The following is a 21,648-nucleotide window of genomic DNA, read 5'->3' as shown; positions in this document are numbered from 1 at the left end:
AGAAAACTTGACCCTCGTCCTGGCAGCAGGACACCTCGGGAAGAAAGCCACCCAGCGGCCACCTGGGCGAGACCGGCTGCCCGAGCAGGCGCGCGGGGCCTCTGGCCGCTGGCCCCGGGCTGCCAGCCCCCACCCGGACTCCCAGCCGTGCCAGGAGAGCAGCGTGGAGACGCACGCCGGGGCCCTCGGCAGGCTCTTGGGGCTCCCGGAGGCGGCGGCTAGCGTCTACGGCCATACCACCCTGAACGCGCCCGATCTCGTCTGATCTCGGAAGCTAAGCAGGGTCGGGCTTGGTTAGTACTTGGATGGGAGACCGCCTGGGAATACCGGGTGCTGTAGGCTTTTGCTCCTCCCTCCCTCGCTGCTCCTTTTGTCTTCGGGGACTTCGCCACCACCCCCCCCCCACCACCACCACCCCCAGCACCACCACCACCACCACCACAACGACCCACCGTGACCACGACCCCGACCCCGTCCGGGCCACCCGCCAGACCCACGCACACCGAATCCTCACAGCTACGTCCCCGAATCCTCTCCCCTCCCCACACTCTCCTGGGGCGCGCGCCCGCGACACGGGTCACCAGCGAGGTTGGTCCCAGGCCACGTTGGGGACCGCTCCCCAACTGCCCTCCAGGCGGGCGGGGAGGGACGTGCGGAAGCCATGAGAAAGTGGGTCCTGCACCCCAGCGGGCCCCACAGCGGGACGCGCCACACCTGGGCTCGCCACAAGGTGGTGCACTGGGTCCAGGGCAAGACGCCAGGGGACAGAGAAGCAGGGAGCCTCAGTCGGGTGCTGCTCCACGTCGCGCTCCGTCGCTCAACCCAAGACAGGGCAGCCAGCGCGCGACCTCTACGTGGGATCCCGCCTCCCACGGCAGAGCCTGCGGTCACAGGGACAGAGGGCGCAGGCCGCCAGAGCTCCGGATGCCAGCGGCAGCTCCCCGTCCCGCTCAAAGGGAGGGAGGGCCGCCGCTGGCGCCCAGTCGCCTGTGCCACCCTCCGGGTCTCAAAGCACTCCTCAGTCAGCTCAAGGACCGGGGCCACCTGGCCTTCGGGGTCACATGGGCTTGGGCACGACGGAAGGGACCGCTTGCCCCCGTGGAACAGACATTCTCCCCGTGGACAACCTCAGGTGCCGGGACCCTCTGCTCCGCCTTGGAAAACCCACCTTCTGCAATGTATGCCCAACGCAATCAGGCCGAGCAGATTGACCCCCTCGGCCCGGCCCCAGTGTGTGATGGGGCTCTGTGCGTGAGGGCTTGCTCTTCCCCACCTACACCAGGCACGGCATCTAACACACACACACACACACACACACACACACACACACACACACACCACGCAGAGACACCCAGACCACGCACGCACGCACGGGGACGCACCCTCCTCTCCCCCACCCCACACACGAGCAGCCGAAGGACAAGAGGGTATGGCTGGGGCCTGAGCGGGAACAAGCGAAGCCTTGGTTTGCGGCCCCTCGGCCAACTGCATCAGGATTTTTGTCTGGGCTCGGAGGCCAGAGGATCTCTGCCATTTGCTAGCAGGGCCAGGGATGGCAGGAGGGTGGGTACGGGGCTCAGCCAGGGCCAGTTCTGCTGGCACGATCCTGTAGCACGTGGCCGCGTAGCACGGGGCCGGGTCTGAAGGAGGCCAAGCAGGGGCACAAGACCCAGCAGCGGCACAGGGAAGAGGCCCAGGGCACCCAGGAGCAGACGAGACCCGGGAGTCGTGCGTGCTTGGCGTGGCCGCGGGCCCCGTGACGCCCGAGGACTCGAGTGCTCAGCCCCGTGTAGTGGCCGCGAAGGCCTGCCTGGGAGAAACGCCCCGGGAGGCCGGCAGGAACCCGGGATCGGAAGGGATGTGGAGGGGCCCCGGGTCGGAGGAGATGGCTTTGGCTGTGTTTGGTTTTGTTTCTTCTTCCCAAGATCCCGGGTGTGAAAGGGGCCAGAGGTGAAGTCCTGGGCTGGAAAGCCTCACGATTCAGCCCCGCAGCCCCAGGCCCTGAGTGTGGAGGAGGGCGGAGCGGGTCGGCGAAGGGCGCGGCTGCCGTTTTCCTGATGGGCTGGAGGGGCAGTGTCGCTTTCCGGACGAAGAGGACCGGAAGGGTCCCCGAGACCTCCGCTGGGAGCCACGCACCCACCCAAGGATACGGCTCCAGGAGGCGACGGAGGAGGGCGGCTGCTTGCCCTGGCCCGAGCTGTGCGTCCCCCGCCTTGGCCACAGCAGTGGACATTCCCAGAAGAACAAGCGCCCGAGAGCACTGAGAAATTTTCCCCCGAGAAAACTTGACCCTCGTCCTGGCAGCAGGACACCTCGGGAAGAAAGCCACCCAGCGGCCACCTGGGCGAGACCGGCTGCCCGAGCAGGCGCGCGGGGCCTCTGGCCGCTGGCCCCGGGCTGCCAGCCCCCACCCGGACTCCCAGCCGTGCCAGGAGAGCAGCGTGGAGACGCACGCCGGGGCCCTCGGCAGGCTCTTGGGGCTCCCGGAGGCGGCGGCTAGCGTCTACGGCCATACCACCCTGAACGCGCCCGATCTCGTCTGATCTCGGAAGCTAAGCAGGGTCGGGCCTGGTTAGTACTTGGATGGGAGACCGCCTGGGAATACCGGGTGCTGTAGGCTTTTGCTCCTCCCTCCCTCGCTGCTCCTTTTGTCTTCGGGGACTTCGCCACCACCCCCCCCCCACCACCACCACCCCCAGCACCACCACCACCACCACCACAACGACCCACCGTGACCACGACCCCGACCCCGTCCGGGCCACCCGCCAGACCCACGCACACCGAATCCTCACAGCTACGTCCCCGAATCCTCTCCCCTCCCCACACTCTCCTGGGGCGCGCGCCCGCGACACGGGTCACCAGCGAGGTTGGTCCCAGGCCACGTTGGGGACCGCTCCCCAACTGCCCTCCAGGCGGGCGGGGAGGGACGTGCGGAAGCCATGAGAAAGTGGGTCCTGCACCCCAGCGGGCCCCACAGCGGGACGCGCCACACCTGGGCTCGCCACAAGGTGGTGCACTGGGTCCAGGACAAGACGCCAGGGGACAGAGAAGCAGGGAGCCTCAGTCGGGTGCTGCTCCACGTCGCCCTCCGTCGCTCAACCCAAGACAGGGCAGCCAGCGCGCGACCTCTACGTGGGATCCCGCCTCCCACGGCAGAGCCTGCGGTCACAGGGACAGAGGGCGCAGGCCGCCAGAGCTCCGGATGCCAGCGGCAGCTCCCCGTCCCGCTCAAAGGGAGGGAGGGCCGCCGCTGGCGCCCAGTCGCCTGTGCCACCCTCCGGGTCTCAAAGCACTCCTCAGTCAGCTCAAGGACCGGGGCCACCTGGCCTTCGGGGTCACATGGGCTTGGGCACGACGGAAGGGACCGCTTGCCCCCGTGGAACAGACATTCTCCCCGTGGACAACCTCAGGTGCCGGGACCCTCTGCTCCGCCTTGGAAAACCCACCTTCTGCAATGTATGCCCAACGCAATCAGGCCGAGCAGATTGACCCCCTCGGCCCGGCCCCAGTGTGTGATGGGGCTCTGTGCGTGAGGGCTTGCTCTTCCCCACCTACACCAGGCACGGCATCTAACACACACACACACACACACACACACCACGCAGAGACACCCAGACCACGCACGCACGCACGGGGACGCACCCTCCTCTCCCCCACCCCACACACGAGCAGCCGAAGGACAAGAGGGTATGGCTGGGGCCTGAGCGGGAACAAGCGAAGCCTTGGTTTGCGGCCCCTCGGCCAACTGCATCAGGATTTTTGTCTGGGCTCGGAGGCCAGAGGATCTCTGCCATTTGCTAGCAGGGCCAGGGATGGCAGGAGGGTGGGTACGGGGCTCAGCCAGGGCCAGTTCTGCTGGCACGATCCTGTAGCACGTGGCCGCGTAGCACGGGGCCGGGTCTGAAGGAGGCCAAGCAGGGGCACAAGACCCAGCAGCGGCACAGGGAAGAGGCCCAGGGCACCCAGGAGCAGACGAGACCCGGGAGTCGTGCGTGCTTGGCGTGGCCGCGGGCCCCGTGACGCCCGAGGACTCGAGTGCTCAGCCCCGTGTAGTGGCCGCGAAGGCCTGCCTGGGAGAAACGCCCCGGGAGGCCGGCAGGAACCCGGGATCGGAAGGGATGTGGAGGGGCCCCGGGTCGGAGGAGATGGCTTTGGCTGTGTTTGGTTTTGTTTCTTCTTCCCAAGATCCCGGGTGTGAAAGGGGCCAGAGGTGAAGTCCTGGGCTGGAAAGCCTCACGATTCAGCCCCGCAGCCCCAGGCCCTGAGTGTGGAGGAGGGCGGAGCGGGTCGGCGAAGGGCGCGGCTGCCGTTTTCCTGATGGGCTGGAGGGGCAGTGGCGCTTTCCGGACGAAGAGGACCGGAAGGGTCCCCGAGACCTCCGCTGGGAGCCACGCACCCACCCAAGGATACGGCTCCAGGAGGCGACGGAGGAGGGCGGCTGCTTGCCCTGGCCCGAGCTGTGCGTCCCCCGCCTTGGCCACAGCAGTGGACATTCCCAGAAGAACAAGCGCCCGAGAGCACTGAGAAATTTTCCCCCGAGAAAACTTGACCCTCGTCCTGGCAGCAGGACACCTCGGGAAGAAAGCCACCCAGCGGCCACCTGGGCGAGACCGGCTGCCCGAGCAGGCGCGCGGGGCCTCTGGCCGCTGGCCCCGGGCTGCCAGCCCCCACCCGGACTCCCAGCCGTGCCAGGAGAGCAGCGTGGAGACGCACGCCGGGGCCCTCGGCAGGCTCTTGGGGCTCCCGGAGGCGGCGGCTAGCGTCTACGGCCATACCACCCTGAACGCGCCCGATCTCGTCTGATGTCGGAAGCTAAGCAGGGTCGGGCCTGGTTAGTACTTGGATGGGAGACCGCCTGGGAATACCGGGTGCTGTAGGCTTTTGCTCCTCCCTCCCTCGCTGCTCCTTTTGTCTTCGGGGACTTCGCCACCACCCCCCCCACCACCACCACCACCCCCAGCACCACCAACACCACCACCACCACAACGACCCACCGTGACCACGACCCCGACCCCGTCCGGGCCACCCGCCAGACCCACGCACACCGAATCCTCACAGCTACGTCCCCGAATCCTCTCCCCTCCCCACACTCTCCTGGGGCGCGCGCCCGCGACACGGGTCACCAGCGAGGTTGGTCCCAGGCCACGTTGGGGACCGCTCCCCAACTGCCCTCCAGGCGGGCGGGGAGGGACGTGCGGAAGCCATGAGAAAGTGGGTCCTGCACCCCAGCGGGCCCCACAGCGGGACGCGCCACACCTGGGCTCGCCACAAGGTGGTGCACTGGGTCCAGGGCAAGACGCCAGGGGACAGAGAAGCAGGGAGCCTCAGTCGGGTGCTGCTCCACGTCGCGCTCCGTCGCTCAACCCAAGACAGGGCAGCCAGCGCGCGACCTCTACGTGGGATCCCGCCTCCCACGGCAGAGCCTGCGGTCACAGGGACAGAGGGCGCAGGCCGCCAGAGCTCCGGATGCCAGCGGCAGCTCCCCGTCCCGCTCAAAGGGAGGGAGGGCCGCCGCTGGCGCCCAGTCGCCTGTGCCACCCTCCGGGTCTCAAAGCACTCCTCAGTCAGCTCAAGGACCGGGGCCACCTGGCCTTCGGGGTCACATGGGCTTGGGCACGACGGAAGGGACCGCTTGCCCCCGTGGAACAGACATTCTCCCCGTGGACAACCTCAGGTGCCGGGACCCTCTGCTCCGCCTTGGAAAACCCACCTTCTGCAATGTATGCCCAACGCAATCAGGCCGAGCAGATTGACCCCCTCGGCCCGGCCCCAGTGTGTGATGGGGCTCTGTGCGTGAGGGCTTGCTCTTCCCCACCTACACCAGGCACGGCATCTAACACACACACACACACACACACACACACACACACACACACACACCACGCAGAGACACCCAGACCACGCACGCACGCACGGGGACGCACCCTCCTCTCCCCCACCCCACACACGAGCAGCCGAAGGACAAGAGGGTATGGCTGGGGCCTGAGCGGGAACAAGCGAAGCCTTGGTTTGCGGCCCCTCGGCCAACTGCATCAGGATTTTTGTCTGGGCTCGGAGGCCAGAGGATCTCTGCCATTTGCTAGCAGGGCCAGGGATGGCAGGAGGGTGGGTACGGGGCTCAGCCAGGGCCAGTTCTGCTGGCACGATCCTGTAGCACGTGGCCGCGTAGCACGGGGCCGGGTCTGAAGGAGGCCAAGCAGGGGCACAAGACCCAGCAGCGGCACAGGGAAGAGGCCCAGGGCACCCAGGAGCAGACGAGACCCGGGAGTCGTGCGTGCTTGGCGTGGCCGCGGGCCCCGTGACGCCCGAGGACTCGAGTGCTCAGCCCCGTGTAGTGGCCGCGAAGGCCTGCCTGGGAGAAACGCCCCGGGAGGCCGGCAGGAACCCGGGATCGGAAGGGATGTGGAGGGGCCCCGGGTCGGAGGAGATGGCTTTGGCTGTGTTTGGTTTTGTTTCTTCTTCCCAAGATCCCGGGTGTGAAAGGGGCCAGAGGTGAAGTCCTGGGCTGGAAAGCCTCACGATTCAGCCCCGCAGCCCCAGGCCCTGAGTGTGGAGGAGGGCGGAGCGGGTCGGCGAAGGGCGCGGCTGCCGTTTTCCTGATGGGCTGGAGGGGCAGTGTCGCTTTCCGGACGAAGAGGACCGGAAGGGTCCCCGAGACCTCCGCTGGGAGCCACGCACCCACCCAAGGATACGGCTCCAGGAGGCGACGGAGGAGGGCGGCTGCTTGCCCTGGCCCGAGCTGTGCGTCCCCCGCCTTGGCCACAGCAGTGGACATTCCCAGAAGAACAAGCGCCCGAGAGCACTGAGAAATTTTCCCCCGAGAAAACTTGACCCTCGTCCTGGCAGCAGGACACCTCGGGAAGAAAGCCACCCAGCGGCCACCTGGGCGAGACCGGCTGCCCGAGCAGGCGCGCGGGGCCTCTGGCCGCTGGCCCCGGGCTGCCAGCCCCCACCCGGACTCCCAGCCGTGCCAGGAGAGCAGCGTGGAGACGCACGCCGGGGCCCTCGGCAGGCTCTTGGGGCTCCCGGAGGCGGCGGCTAGCGTCTACGGCCATACCACCCTGAACGCGCCCGATCTCGTCTGATCTCGGAAGCTAAGCAGGGTCGGGCCTGGTTAGTACTTGGATGGGAGACCGCCTGGGAATACCGGGTGCTGTAGGCTTTTGCTCCTCCCTCCCTCGCTGCTCCTTTTGTCTTCGGGGACTTCGCCACCACCCCCCCCCCACCACCACCACCCCCAGCACCACCACCACCACCACCACAACGACCCACCGTGACCACGACCCCGACCCCGTCCGGGCCACCCGCCAGACCCACGCACACCGAATCCTCACAGCTACGTCCCCGAATCCTCTCCCCTCCCCACACTCTCCTGGGGCGCGCGCCCGCGACACGGGTCACCAGCGAGGTTGGTCCCAGGCCACGTTGGGGACCGCTCCCCAACTGCCCTCCAGGCGGGCGGGGAGGGACGTGCGGAAGCCATGAGAAAGTGGGTCCTGCACCCCAGCGGGCCCCACAGCGGGACGCGCCACACCTGGGCTCGCCACAAGGTGGTGCACTGGGTCCAGGACAAGACGCCAGGGGACAGAGAAGCAGGGAGCCTCAGTCGGGTGCTGCTCCACGTCGCCCTCCGTCGCTCAACCCAAGACAGGGCAGCCAGCGCGCGACCTCTACGTGGGATCCCGCCTCCCACGGCAGAGCCTGCGGTCACAGGGACAGAGGGCGCAGGCCGCCAGAGCTCCGGATGCCAGCGGCAGCTCCCCGTCCCGCTCAAAGGGAGGGAGGGCCGCCGCTGGCGCCCAGTCGCCTGTGCCACCCTCCGGGTCTCAAAGCACTCCTCAGTCAGCTCAAGGACCGGGGCCACCTGGCCTTCGGGGTCACATGGGCTTGGGCACGACGGAAGGGACCGCTTGCCCCCGTGGAACAGACATTCTCCCCGTGGACAACCTCAGGTGCCGGGACCCTCTGCTCCGCCTTGGAAAACCCACCTTCTGCAATGTATGCCCAACGCAATCAGGCCGAGCAGATTGACCCCCTCGGCCCGGCCCCAGTGTGTGATGGGGCTCTGTGCGTGAGGGCTTGCTCTTCCCCACCTACACCAGGCACGGCATCTAACACACACACACACACACACACACACCACGCAGAGACACCCAGACCACGCACGCACGCACGGGGACGCACCCTCCTCTCCCCCACCCCACACACGAGCAGCCGAAGGACAAGAGGGTATGGCTGGGGCCTGAGCGGGAACAAGCGAAGCCTTGGTTTGCGGCCCCTCGGCCAACTGCATCAGGATTTTTGTCTGGGCTCGGAGGCCAGAGGATCTCTGCCATTTGCTAGCAGGGCCAGGGATGGCAGGAGGGTGGGTACGGGGCTCAGCCAGGGCCAGTTCTGCTGGCACGATCCTGTAGCACGTGGCCGCGTAGCACGGGGCCGGGTCTGAAGGAGGCCAAGCAGGGGCACAAGACCCAGCAGCGGCACAGGGAAGAGGCCCAGGGCACCCAGGAGCAGACGAGACCCGGGAGTCGTGCGTGCTAGGCGTGGCCGCGGGCCCCGTGACGCCCGAGGACTCGAGTGCTCAGCCCCGTGTAGTGGCCGCGAAGGCCTGCCTGGGAGAAACGCCCCGGGAGGCCGGCAGGAACCCGGGATCGGAAGGGATGTGGAGGGGCCCCGGGTCGGAGGAGATGGCTTTGGCTGTGTTTGGTTTTGTTTCTTCTTCCCAAGATCCCGGGTGTGAAAGGGGCCAGAGGTGAAGTCCTGGGCTGGAAAGCCTCACGATTCAGCCCCGCAGCCCCAGGCCCTGAGTGTGGAGGAGGGCGGAGCGGGTCGGCGAAGGGCGCGGCTGCCGTTTTCCTGATGGGCTGGAGGGGCAGTGGCGCTTTCCGGACGAAGAGGACCGGAAGGGTCCCCGAGACCTCCGCTGGGAGCCACGCACCCACCCAAGGATACGGCTCCAGGAGGCGACGGAGGAGGGCGGCTGCTTGCCCTGGCCCGAGCTGTGCGTCCCCCGCCTTGGCCACAGCAGTGGACATTCCCAGAAGAACAAGCGCCCGAGAGCACTGAGAAATTTTCCCCCGAGAAAACTTGACCCTCGTCCTGGCAGCAGGACACCTCGGGAAGAAAGCCACCCAGCGGCCACCTGGGCGAGACCGGCTGCCCGAGCAGGCGCGCGGGGCCTCTGGCCGCTGGCCCCGGGCTGCCAGCCCCCACCCGGACTCCCAGCCGTGCCAGGAGAGCAGCGTGGAGACGCACGCCGGGGCCCTCGGCAGGCTCTTGGGGCTCCCGGAGGCGGCGGCTAGCGTCTACGGCCATACCACCCTGAACGCGCCCGATCTCGTCTGATGTCGGAAGCTAAGCAGGGTCGGGCCTGGTTAGTACTTGGATGGGAGACCGCCTGGGAATACCGGGTGCTGTAGGCTTTTGCTCCTCCCTCCCTCGCTGCTCCTTTTGTCTTCGGGGACTTCGCCACCACCCCCCCCACCACCACCACCACCCCCAGCACCACCAACACCACCACCACCACAACGACCCACCGTGACCACGACCCCGACCCCGTCCGGGCCACCCGCCAGACCCACGCACACCGAATCCTCACAGCTACGTCCCCGAATCCTCTCCCCTCCCCACACTCTCCTGGGGCGCGCGCCCGCGACACGGGTCACCAGCGAGGTTGGTCCCAGGCCACGTTGGGGACCGCTCCCCAACTGCCCTCCAGGCGGGCGGGGAGGGACGTGCGGAAGCCATGAGAAAGTGGGTCCTGCACCCCAGCGGGCCCCACAGCGGGACGCGCCACACCTGGGCTCGCCACAAGGTGGTGCACTGGGTCCAGGGCAAGACGCCAGGGGACAGAGAAGCAGGGAGCCTCAGTCGGGTGCTGCTCCACGTCGCGCTCCGTCGCTCAACCCAAGACAGGGCAGCCAGCGCGCGACCTCTACGTGGGATCCCGCCTCCCACGGCAGAGCCTGCGGTCACAGGGACAGAGGGCGCAGGCCGCCAGAGCTCCGGATGCCAGCGGCAGCTCCCCGTCCCGCTCAAAGGGAGGGAGGGCCGCCGCTGGCGCCCAGTCGCCTGTGCCACCCTCCGGGTCTCAAAGCACTCCTCAGTCAGCTCAAGGACCGGGGCCACCTGGCCTTCGGGGTCACATGGGCTTGGGCACGACGGAAGGGACCGCTTGCCCCCGTGGAACAGACATTCTCCCCGTGGACAACCTCAGGTGCCGGGACCCTCTGCTCCGCCTTGGAAAACCCACCTTCTGCAATGTATGCCCAACGCAATCAGGCCGAGCAGATTGACCCCCTCGGCCCGGCCCCAGTGTGTGATGGGGCTCTGTGCGTGAGGGCTTGCTCTTCCCCACCTACACCAGGCACGGCATCTAACACACACACACACACACACACACACACACACACACACACACACACACACACACCACGCAGAGACACCCAGACCACGCACGCACGCACGGGGACGCACCCTCCTCTCCCCCACCCCACACACGAGCAGCCGAAGGACAAGAGGGTATGGCTGGGGCCTGAGCGGGAACAAGCGAAGCCTTGGTTTGCGGCCCCTCGGCCAACTGCATCAGGATTTTTGTCTGGGCTCGGAGGCCAGAGGATCTCTGCCATTTGCTAGCAGGGCCAGGGATGGCAGGAGGGTGGGTACGGGGCTCAGCCAGGGCCAGTTCTGCTGGCACGATCCTGTAGCACGTGGCCGCGTAGCACGGGGCCGGGTCTGAAGGAGGCCAAGCAGGGGCACAAGACCCAGCAGCGGCACAGGGAAGAGGCCCAGGGCACCCAGGAGCAGACGAGACCCGGGAGTCGTGCGTGCTTGGCGTGGCCGCGGGCCCCGTGACGCCCGAGGACTCGAGTGCTCAGCCCCGTGTAGTGGCCGCGAAGGCCTGCCTGGGAGAAACGCCCCGGGAGGCCGGCAGGAACCCGGGATCGGAAGGGATGTGGAGGGGCCCCGGGTCGGAGGAGATGGCTTTGGCTGTGTTTGGTTTTGTTTCTTCTTCCCAAGATCCCGGGTGTGAAAGGGGCCAGAGGTGAAGTCCTGGGCTGGAAAGCCTCACGATTCAGCCCCGCAGCCCCAGGCCCTGAGTGTGGAGGAGGGCGGAGCGGGTCGGCGAAGGGCGCGGCTGCCGTTTTCCTGATGGGCTGGAGGGGCAGTGGCGCTTTCCGGACGAAGAGGACCGGAAGGGTCCCCGAGACCTCCGCTGGGAGCCACGCACCCACCCAAGGATACGGCTCCAGGAGGCGACGGAGGAGGGCGGCTGCTTGCCCTGGCCCGAGCTGTGCGTCCCCCGCCTTGGCCACAGCAGTGGACATTCCCAGAAGAACAAGCGCCCGAGAGCACTGAGAAATTTTCCCCCGAGAAAACTTGACCCTCGTCCTGGCAGCAGGACACCTCGGGAAGAAAGCCACCCAGCGGCCACCTGGGCGAGACCGGCTGCCCGAGCAGGCGCGCGGGGCCTCTGGCCGCTGGCCCCGGGCTGCCAGCCCCCACCCGGACTCCCAGCCGTGCCAGGAGAGCAGCGTGGAGACGCACGCCGGGGCCCTCGGCAGGCTCTTGGGGCTCCCGGAGGCGGCGGCTAGCGTCTACGGCCATACCACCCTGAACGCGCCCGATCTCGTCTGATCTCGGAAGCTAAGCAGGGTCGGGCCTGGTTAGTACTTGGATGGGAGACCGCCTGGGAATACCGGGTGCTGTAGGCTTTTGCTCCTCCCTCCCTCGCTGCTCCTTTTGTCTTCGGGGACTTCGCCACCACCCCCCCACCACCACCACCACCCCCAGCACCACCACCACCACCACCACAACGACCCACCGTGACCACGACCCCGACCCCGTCCGGGCCACCCGCCAGACCCACGCACACCGAATCCTCACAGCTACGTCCCCGAATCCTCTCCCCTCCCCACACTCTCCTGGGGCGCGCGCCCGCGACACGGGTCACCAGCGAGGTTGGTCCCAGGCCACGTTGGGGACCGCTCCCCAACTGCCCTCCAGGCGGGCGGGGAGGGACTTGCGGAAGCCATGAGAAAGTGGGTCCTGCACCCCAGCGGGCCCCACAGCGGGACGCGCCACACCTGGGCTCGCCACAAGGTGGTGCACTGGGTCCAGGGCAAGACGCCAGGGGACAGAGAAGCAGGGAGCCTCAGTCGGGTGCTGCTCCACGTCGCGCTCCGTCGCTCAACCCAAGACAGAGCAGCCAGCGCGCGACCTCTACGTGGGATCCCGCCTCCCACGGCAGAGCCTGCGGTCACAGGGACAGAGGGCGCAGGCCGCCAGAGCTCCGGATGCCAGCGGCAGCTCCCCGTCCCGCTCAAAGGGAGGGAGGGCCGCCGCTGGCGCCCAGTCGCCTGTGCCACCCTCCGGGTCTCAAAGCACTCCTCAGTCAGCTCAAGGACCGGGGCCACCTGGCCTTCGGGGTCACATGGGCTTGGGCACGACGGAAGGGACCGCTTGCCCCCGTGGAACAGACATTCTCCCCGTGGACAACCTCAGGTGCCGGGACCCTCTGCTCCGCCTTGGAAAACCCACCTTCTGCAATGTATGCCCAACGCAATCAGGCCGAGCAGATTGACCCCCTCGGCCCGGCCCCAGTGTGTGATGGGGCTCTGTGCGTGAGGGCTTGCTCTTCCCCACCTACACCAGGCACGGCATCTAACACACACACACACACACACACACACACACACACACACACACCACGCAGAGACACCCAGACCACGCACGCACGCACGGGGACGCACCCTCCTCTCCCCCACCCCACACACGAGCAGCCGAAGGACAAGAGGGTATGGCTGGGGCCTGAGCGGGAACAAGCGAAGCCTTGGTTTGCGGCCCCTCGGCCAACTGCATCAGGATTTTTGTCTGGGCTCGGAGGCCAGAGGATCTCTGCCATTTGCTAGCAGGGCCAGGGATGGCAGGAGGGTGGGTACGGGGCTCAGCCAGGGCCAGTTCTGCTGGCACGATCCTGTAGCACGTGGCCGCGTAGCACGGGGCCGGGTCTGAAGGAGGCCAAGCAGGGGCACAAGACCCAGCAGCGGCACAGGGAAGAGGCCCAGGGCACCCAGGAGCAGACGAGACCCGGGAGTCGTGCGTGCTTGGCGTGGCCGCGGGCCCCGTGACGCCCGAGGACTCGAGTGCTCAGCCCCGTGTAGTGGCCGCGAAGGCCTGCCTGGGAGAAACGCCCCGGGAGGCCGGCAGGAACCCGGGATCGGAAGGGATGTGGAGGGGCCCCGGGTCGGAGGAGATGGCTTTGGCTGTGTTTGGTTTTGTTTCTTCTTCCCAAGATCCCGGGTGTGAAAGGGGCCAGAGGTGAAGTCCTGGGCTGGAAAGCCTCACGATTCAGCCCCGCAGCCCCAGGCCCTGAGTGTGGAGGAGGGCGGAGCGGGTCGGCGAAGGGCGCGGCTGCCGTTTTCCTGATGGGCTGGAGGGGCAGTGGCGCTTTCCGGACGAAGAGGACCGGAAGGGTCCCCGAGACCTCCGCTGGGAGCCACGCACCCACCCAAGGATACGGCTCCAGGAGGCGACGGAGGAGGGCGGCTGCTTGCCCTGGCCCGAGCTGTGCGTCCCCCGCCTTGGCCACAGCAGTGGACATTCCCAGAAGAACAAGCGCCCGAGAGCACTGAGAAATTTTCCCCCGAGAAAACTTGACCCTCGTCCTGGCAGCAGGACACCTCGGGAAGAAAGCCACCCAGCGGCCACCTGGGCGAGACCGGCTGCCCGAGCAGGCGCGCGGGGCCTCTGGCCGCTGGCCCCGGGCTGCCAGCCCCCACCCGGACTCCCAGCCGTGCCAGGAGAGCAGCGTGGAGACGCACGCCGGGGCCCTCGGCAGGCTCTTGGTGCTCCCGGAGGCGGCGGCTAGCGTCTACGGCCATACCACCCTGAACGCGCCCGATCTCGTCTGATCTCGGAAGCTAAGCAGGGTCGGGCTTGGTTAGTACTTGGATGGGAGACCGCCTGGGAATACCGGGTGCTGTAGGCTTTTGCTCCTCCCTCCCTCGCTGCTCCTTTTGTCTTCGGGGACTTCGCCACCACCCCCCCACCACCACCACCACCCCCAGCACCACCACCACCACCACCACAACGACCCACCGTGACCACGACCCCGACCCCGTCCGGGCCACCCGCCAGACCCACGCACACCGAATCCTCACAGCTACGTCCCCGAATCCTCTCCCCTCCCCACACTCTCCTGGGGCGCGCGCCCGCGACACGGGTCACCAGCGAGGTTGGTCCCAGGCCACGTTGGGGACCGCTCCCCAACTGCCCTCCAGGCGGGCGGGGAGGGACGTGCGGAAGCCATGAGAAAGTGGGTCCTGCACCCCAGCGGGCCCCACAGCGGGACGCGCCACACCTGGGCTCGCCACAAGGTGGTGCACTGGGTCCAGGGCAAGACGCCAGGGGACAGAGAAGCAGGGAGCCTCAGTCGGGTGCTGCTCCACGTCGCGCTCCGTCGCTCAACCCAAGACAGGGCAGCCAGCGCGCGACCTCTACGTGGGATCCCGCCTCCCACGGCAGAGCCTGCGGTCACAGGGACAGAGGGCGCAGGCCGCCAGAGCTCCGGATGCCAGCGGCAGCTCCCCGTCCCGCTCAAAGGGAGGGAGGGCCGCCGCTGGCGCCCAGTCGCCTGTGCCACCCTCCGGGTCTCAAAGCACTCCTCAGTCAGCTCAAGGACCGGGGCCACCTGGCCTTCGGGGTCACATGGGCTTGGGCACGACGGAAGGGACCGCTTGCCCCCGTGGAACAGACATTCTCCCCGTGGACAACCTCAGGTGCCGGGACCCTCTGCTCCGCCTTGGAAAACCCACCTTCTGCAATGTATGCCCAACGCAATCAGGCCGAGCAGATTGACCCCCTCGGCCCGGCCCCAGTGTGTGATGGGGCTCTGTGCGTGAGGGCTTGCTCTTCCCCACCTACACCAGGCACGGCATCTAACACACACACACACACACACACACACCACGCAGAGACACCCAGACCACGCACGCACGCACGGGGACGCACCCTCCTCTCCCCCACCCCACACACGAGCAGCCGAAGGACAAGAGGGTATGGCTGGGGCCTGAGCGGGAACAAGCGAAGCCTTGGTTTGCGGCCCCTCGGCCAACTGCATCAGGATTTTTGTCTGGGCTCGGAGGCCAGAGGATCTCTGCCATTTGCTAGCAGGGCCAGGGATGGCAGGAGGGTGGGTACGGGGCTCAGCCAGGGCCAGTTCTGCTGGCACGATCCTGTAGCACGTGGCCGCGTAGCACGGGGCCGGGTCTGAAGGAGGCCAAGCAGGGGCACAAGACCCAGCAGCGGCACAGGGAAGAGGCCCAGGGCACCCAGGAGCAGACGAGACCCGGGAGTCGTGCGTGCTTGGCGTGGCCGCGGGCCCCGTGACGCCCGAGGACTCGAGTGCTCAGCCCCGTGTAGTGGCCGCGAAGGCCTGCCTGGGAGAAACGCCCCGGGAGGCCGGCAGGAACCCGGGATCGGAAGGGATGTGGAGGGGCCCCGGGTCGGAGGAGATGGCTTTGGCTGTGTTTGGTTTTGTTTCTTCTTCCCAAGATCCCGGGTGTGAAAGGGGCCAGAGGTGAAGTCCTGGGCTGGAAAGCCTCACGATTCAGCCCCGCAGCCCCAGGCCCTGAGTGTGGAGGAGGGCGGAGCGGGTCGGCGAAGGGCGCGGCTGCCGTTTTCCTGATGGGCTGGAGGGGCAGTGGCGCTTTCCGGACGAAGAGGACCGGAAGGGTCCCCGAGACCTCCGCTGGGAGCCACGCACCCACCCAAGGATACGGCTCCAGGAGGCGACGGAGGAGGGCGGCTGCTTGCCCTGGCCCGAGCTGTGCGTCCCCCGCCTTGGCCACAGCAGTGGACATTCCCAGAAGAACAAGCGCCCGAGAGCACTGAGAAATTTTCCCCCGAGAAAACTTGACCCTCGTCCTGGCAGCAGGACACCTCGGGAAGAAAGCCACCCAGCGGCCACCTGGGCGAGACCGGCTGCCCGAGCAGGCGCGCGGGGCCTCTGGCCGCTGGCCCCGGGCTGCCAGCCCCCACCCGGACTCCCAGCCGTGCCAGGAGAGCAGCGTGGAGACGCACGCCGGGGCCCTCGGCAGGCTCTTGGGGCTCCCGGAGGCGGCGGCTAGCGTCTACGGCCATACCACCCTGAACGCGCCCGATCTCGTCTGATGTCGGAAGCTAAGCAGGGTCGGGCCTGGTTAGTACTTGGATGGGAGACCGCCTGGGAATACCGGGTGCTGTAGGCTTTTGCTCCTCCCTCCCTCGCTGCTCCTTTTGTCTTCGGGGACTTCGCCACCACCCCCCCCACCACCACCACCACCCCCAGCACCACCAACACCACCACCACCACAACGACCCACCGTGACCACGACCCCGACCCCGTCCGGGCCACCCGCCAGACCCACGCACACCGAATCCTCACAGCTACGTCCCCGAATCCTCTCCCCTCCCCACACTCTCCTGGGGCGCGCGCCCGCGACACGGGTCACCAGCGAGGTTGGTCCCAGGCCACGTTGGGGACCGCTCCCCAACTGCCCTCCAGGCGGGCGGGGAGGGACGTGCGGAAGCCATGAGAAAGTGGGTCCTGCACCCCAGCGGGCCCCACAGCGGGACGCGCCACACCTGGGCTCGCCACAAGGTGGTGCACTGGGTCCAGGGCAAGACGCCAGGGGACAGAGAAGCAGGGAGCCTCAGTCGGGTGCTGCTCCACGTCGCGCTCCGTCGCTCAACCCAAGACAGGGCAGCCAGCGCGCGACCTCTACGTGGGATCCCGCCTCCCACGGCAGAGCCTGCGGTCACAGGGACAGAGGGCGCAGGCCGCCAGAGCTCCGGATGCCAGCGGCAGCTCCCCGTCCCGCTCAAAGGGAGGGAGGGCCGCCGCTGGCGCCCAGTCGCCTGTGCCACCCTCCGGGTCTCAAAGCACTCCTCAGTCAGCTCAAGGACCGGGGCCACCTGGCCTTCGGGGTCACATGGGCTTGGGCACGACGGAAGGGACCGCTTGCCCCCGTGGAACAGACATTCTCCCCGTGGACAACCTCAGGTGCCGGGACCCTCTGCTCCGCCTTGGAAAACCCACCTTCTGCAATGTATGCCCAACGCAATCAGGCCGAGCAGATTGACCCCCTCGGCCCGGCCCCAGTGTGTGATGGGGCTCTGTGCGTGAGGGCTTGCTCTTCCCCACCTACACCAGGCACGGCATCTAACACACACACACACACACACACACACACACACACACACACACCACGCAGAGACACCCAGACCACGCACGCACGCACGGGGACGCACCCTCCTCTCCCCCACCCCACACACGAGCAGCCGAAGGACAAGAGGGTATGGCTGGGGCCTGAGCGGGAACAAGCGAAGCCTTGGTTTGCGGCCCCTCGGCCAACTGCATCAGGATTTTTGTCTGGGCTCGGAGGCCAGAGGATCTCTGCCATTTGCTAGCAGGGCCAGGGATGGCAGGAGGGTGGGTACGGGGCTCAGCCAGGGCCAGTTCTGCTGGCACGATCCTGTAGCACGTGGCCGCGTAGCACGGGGCCGGGTCTGAAGGAGGCCAAGCAGGGGCACAAGACCCAGCAGCGGCACAGGGAAGAGGCCCAGGGCACCCAGGAGCAGACGAGACCCGGGAGTCGTGCGTGCTTGGCGTGGCCGCGGGCCCCGTGACGCCCGAGGACTCGAGTGCTCAGCCCCGTGTAGTGGCCGCGAAGGCCTGCCTGGGAGAAACGCCCCGGGAGGCCGGCAGGAACCCGGGATCGGAAGGGATGTGGAGGGGCCCCGGGTCGGAGGAGATGGCTTTGGCTGTGTTTGGTTTTGTTTCTTCTTCCCAAGATCCCGGGTGTGAAAGGGGCCAGAGGTGAAGTCCTGGGCTGGAAAGCCTCACGATTCAGCCCCGCAGCCCCAGGCCCTGAGTGTGGAGGAGGGCGGAGCGGGTCGGCGAAGGGCGCGGCTGCCGTTTTCCTGATGGGCTGGAGGGGCAGTGTCGCTTTCCGGACGAAGAGGACCGGAAGGGTCCCCGAGACCTCCGCTGGGAGCCACGCACCCACCCAAGGATACGGCTCCAGGAGGCGACGGAGGAGGGCGGCTGCTTGCCCTGGCCCGAGCTGTGCGTCCCCCGCCTTGGCCACAGCAGTGGACATTCCCAGAAGAACAAGCGCCCGAGAGCACTGAGAAATTTTCCCCCGAGAAAACTTGACCCTCGTCCTGGCAGCAGGACACCTCGGGAAGAAAGCCACCCAGCGGCCACCTGGGCGAGACCGGCTGCCCGAGCAGGCGCGCGGGGCCTCTGGCCGCTGGCCCCGGGCTGCCAGCCCCCACCCGGACTCCCAGCCGTGCCAGGAGAGCAGCGTGGAGACGCACGCCGGGGCCCTCGGCAGGCTCTTGGGGCTCCCGGAGGCGGCGGCTAGCGTCTACGGCCATACCACCCTGAACGCGCCCGATCTCGTCTGATCTCGGAAGCTAAGCAGGGTCGGGCCTGGTTAGTACTTGGATGGGAGACCGCCTGGGAATACCGGGTGCTGTAGGCTTTTGCTCCTCCCTCCCTCGCTGCTCCTTTTGTCTTCGGGGACTTCGCCACCACCCCCCCCCCACCACCACCACCCCCAGCACCACCACCACCACCACCACAACGACCCACCGTGACCACGACCCCGACCCCGTCCGGGCCACCCGCCAGACCCACGCACACCGAATCCTCACAGCTACGTCCCCGAATCCTCTCCCCTCCCCACACTCTCCTGGGGCGCGCGCCCGCGACACGGGTCACCAGCGAGGTTGGTCCCAGGCCACGTTGGGGACCGCTCCCCAACTGCCCTCCAGGCGGGCGGGGAGGGACGTGCGGAAGCCATGAGAAAGTGGGTCCTGCACCCCAGCGGGCCCCACAGCGGGACGCGCCACACCTGGGCTCGCCACAAGGTGGTGCACTGGGTCCAGGACAAGACGCCAGGGGACAGAGAAGCAGGGAGCCTCAGTCGGGTGCTGCTCCACGTCGCCCTCCGTCGCTCAACCCAAGACAGGGCAGCCAGCGCGCGACCTCTACGTGGGATCCCGCCTCCCACGGCAGAGCCTGCGGTCACAGGGACAGAGGGCGCAGGCCGCCAGAGCTCCGGATGCCAGCGGCAGCTCCCCGTCCCGCTCAAAGGGAGGGAGGGCCGCCGCTGGCGCCCAGTCGCCTGTGCCACCCTCCGGGTCTCAAAGCACTCCTCAGTCAGCTCAAGGACCGGGGCCACCTGGCCTTCGGGGTCACATGGGCTTGGGCACGACGGAAGGGACCGCTTGCCCCCGTGGAACAGACATTCTCCCCGTGGACAACCTCAGGTGCCGGGACCCTCTGCTCCGCCTTGGAAAACCCACCTTCTGCAATGTATGCCCAACGCAATCAGGCCGAGCAGATTGACCCCCTCGGCCCGGCCCCAGTGTGTGATGGGGCTCTGTGCGTGAGGGCTTGCTCTTCCCCACCTACACCAGGCACGGCATCTAACACACACACACACACACACACACACCACGCAGAGACACCCAGACCACGCACGCACGCACGGGGACGCACCCTCCTCTCCCCCACCCCACACACGAGCAGCCGAAGGACAAGAGGGTATGGCTGGGGCCTGAGCGGGAACAAGCGAAGCCTTGGTTTGCGGCCCCTCGGCCAACTGCATCAGGATTTTTGTCTGGGTGGGCTCGGAGGCCAGAGGATCTCTGCCATTTGCTAGCAGGGCCAGGGATGGCAGGAGGGTGGGTACGGGGCTCAGCCAGGGCCAGTTCTGCTGGCACGATCCTGTAGCACGTGGCCGCGTAGCACGGGGCCGGGTCTGAAGGAGGCCAAGCAGGGGCACAAGACCCAGCAGCGGCACAGGGAAGAGGCCCAGGGCACCCAGGAGCAGACGAGACCCGGGAGTCGTGCGTGCTTGGCGTGGCCGCGGGCCCCGTGACGCCCGAGGACTTGAGTGCTCAGCCCCGTGTAGTGGCCGCGAAGGCCTGCCTGGGAGAAACGCCCCGGGAGGCCGGCAGGAACCCGGGATCGGAAGGGATGTGGAGGGGCCCCGGGTCGGAGGAGATGGCTTTGGCTGTGTTTGGTTTTGTTTCTTCTTCCCAAGATCCCGGGTGTGAAAGGGGCCAGAGGTGAAGTCCTGGGCTGGAAAGCCTCACGATTCAGCCCCGCAGCCCCAGGCCCTGAGTGTGGAGGAGGGCGGAGCGGGTCGGCGAAGGGCGCGGCTGCCGTTTTCCTGATGGGCTGGAGGGGCAGTGTCGCTTTCCGGACGAAGAGGACCGGAAGGGTCCCCGAGACCTCCGCTGGGAGCCACGCACCCACCCAAGGATACGGCTCCAGGAGGCGACGGAGGAGGGCGGCTGCTTGCCCTGGCCCGAGCTGTGCGTCCCCCGCCTTGGCCACAGCAGTGGACATTCCCAGAAGAACAAGCGCCCGAGAGCACTGAGAAATTTTCCCCCGAGAAAACTTGACCCTCGTCCTGGCAGCAGGACACCTCGGGAAGAAAGCCACCCAGCGGCCACCTGGGCGAGACCGGCTGCCCGAGCAGGCGCGCGGGGCCTCTGGCCGCTGGCCCCGGGCTGCCAGCCCCCACCCGGACTCCCAGCCATGCCAGGAGAGCAGCGTGGAGACGCACGCCGGGGCCCTCGGCAGGCTCTTGGGGCTCCCGGAGGCGGCGGCTAGCGTCTACGGCCATACCACCCTGAACGCGCCCGATCTCGTCTGATCTCGGAAGCTAAGCAGGGTCGGGCCTGGTTAGTACTTGGATGGGAGACCGCCTGGGAATACCGGGTGCTGTAGGCTTTTGCTCCTCCCTCCCTCGCTGCTCCTTTTGTCTTCGGGGACTTCGCCACCACGCCCCCCACCACCACCACCACCCCCAGCACCACCACCACCACCACCACCACAACGACCCACCGTGACCACGACCCCGACCCCGTCCGGGCCACCCGCCAGACCCACGCACACCGAATCCTCACAGCTACGTCCCCGAATCCTCTCCCCTCCCCACACTCTCCTGGGGCGCGCGCCCGCGACACGGGTCACCAGCGAGTTTGGTCCCAGGCCACGTTGGGGACCGCTCCCCAACTGCCCTCCAGGCGGGCGGGGAGGGACGTGCGGAAGCCATGAGAAAGTGGTTCCTGCACCCCAGCGGGCCCCACAGCGGGACGCGCCACACCTGGGCTCGCCACAAGGTGGTGCACTGGGTCCAGGGCAAGACGCCAGGGGACAGAGAAGCAGGGAGCCTCAGTCGGGTGCTGCTCCACGTCGTGCTCCGTCGCTCAACCCAAGACAGGGCAGCCAGCGCGCGACCTCTACGTGGGATCCCGCCTCCCACGTCAGAGCCTGCGGTCACAGGGACAGAGGGCGCAGGCCGCCAGAGCTCCGGATGCCAGCGGCAGCTCCCCGTCCCGCTCAAAGGGAGGGAGGGCCGCCGCTGGCGCCCAGTCGCCTGTGCCACCCTCCGGGTCTCAAAGCACTCCTCAGTCAGCTCAAGGACCGGGGCCACCTGGCCTTCGGGGTCACATGGGCTTGGGCACGACGGAAGGGACCGCTTGCCCCCGTGCAACAGACATTCTCCCCGTGGACAACCTCAGGTGCCGGGACCCTCTGCTCCGCCTTGGAAAACCCACCTTCTGCAATGTATGCCCAACGCA

The 21,648-nt window shown here is 67.8% G+C and overlaps 10 non-coding genes across 10 annotated transcripts; all 10 read left to right on the top strand.

Moving 5' to 3' along the window:
- The first annotated feature begins 223 nt into the window (after positions 1-223).
- Positions 224-342, top strand: LOC141412554 (5S ribosomal RNA). The gene has a single exon (XR_012437396.1). It is a non-coding gene; the product is annotated as a 5S ribosomal RNA (ribosomal RNA).
- A 2,159-nt stretch (positions 343-2,501) lies between these two features.
- Positions 2,502-2,620, top strand: LOC141413432 (5S ribosomal RNA). Its single transcript, XR_012438224.1, has one exon. It is a non-coding gene; the product is annotated as a 5S ribosomal RNA (ribosomal RNA).
- Positions 2,621-4,761: 2,141 nt separating this feature from the next.
- LOC141412768 (5S ribosomal RNA) lies at positions 4,762-4,880 on the top strand. The gene has a single exon (XR_012437610.1). It is a non-coding gene; the product is annotated as a 5S ribosomal RNA (ribosomal RNA).
- Positions 4,881-7,043: 2,163 nt separating this feature from the next.
- LOC141413431 (5S ribosomal RNA) lies at positions 7,044-7,162 on the top strand. The gene has a single exon (XR_012438223.1). It is a non-coding gene; the product is annotated as a 5S ribosomal RNA (ribosomal RNA).
- A 2,141-nt stretch (positions 7,163-9,303) lies between these two features.
- LOC141412767 (5S ribosomal RNA) lies at positions 9,304-9,422 on the top strand. Its single transcript, XR_012437609.1, has one exon. It is a non-coding gene; the product is annotated as a 5S ribosomal RNA (ribosomal RNA).
- Positions 9,423-11,595: 2,173 nt separating this feature from the next.
- On the top strand, positions 11,596-11,714 carry LOC141413430 (5S ribosomal RNA). Its single transcript, XR_012438222.1, has one exon. It is a non-coding gene; the product is annotated as a 5S ribosomal RNA (ribosomal RNA).
- Positions 11,715-13,871: 2,157 nt separating this feature from the next.
- On the top strand, positions 13,872-13,990 carry LOC141412553 (5S ribosomal RNA). Its single transcript, XR_012437395.1, has one exon. It is a non-coding gene; the product is annotated as a 5S ribosomal RNA (ribosomal RNA).
- A 2,141-nt stretch (positions 13,991-16,131) lies between these two features.
- Positions 16,132-16,250, top strand: LOC141412766 (5S ribosomal RNA). The gene has a single exon (XR_012437608.1). It is a non-coding gene; the product is annotated as a 5S ribosomal RNA (ribosomal RNA).
- Positions 16,251-18,411: 2,161 nt separating this feature from the next.
- Positions 18,412-18,530, top strand: LOC141413428 (5S ribosomal RNA). The gene has a single exon (XR_012438220.1). It is a non-coding gene; the product is annotated as a 5S ribosomal RNA (ribosomal RNA).
- A 2,145-nt stretch (positions 18,531-20,675) lies between these two features.
- On the top strand, positions 20,676-20,794 carry LOC141413427 (5S ribosomal RNA). Its single transcript, XR_012438219.1, has one exon. It is a non-coding gene; the product is annotated as a 5S ribosomal RNA (ribosomal RNA).
- The last annotated feature ends 854 nt before the right edge of the window (positions 20,795-21,648 follow it).

The sequence above is a fragment of the Castor canadensis genome, chromosome 10 (genome assembly GCF_047511655.1).
Source record: "Castor canadensis chromosome 10, mCasCan1.hap1v2, whole genome shotgun sequence".
Classification (NCBI taxonomy): Eukaryota; Metazoa; Chordata; class Mammalia; order Rodentia; family Castoridae; genus Castor; species Castor canadensis.
The sequence above is the reverse complement of the archived record's forward strand: the minus strand, read 5'-3'. Positions and strand labels throughout refer to the sequence as shown.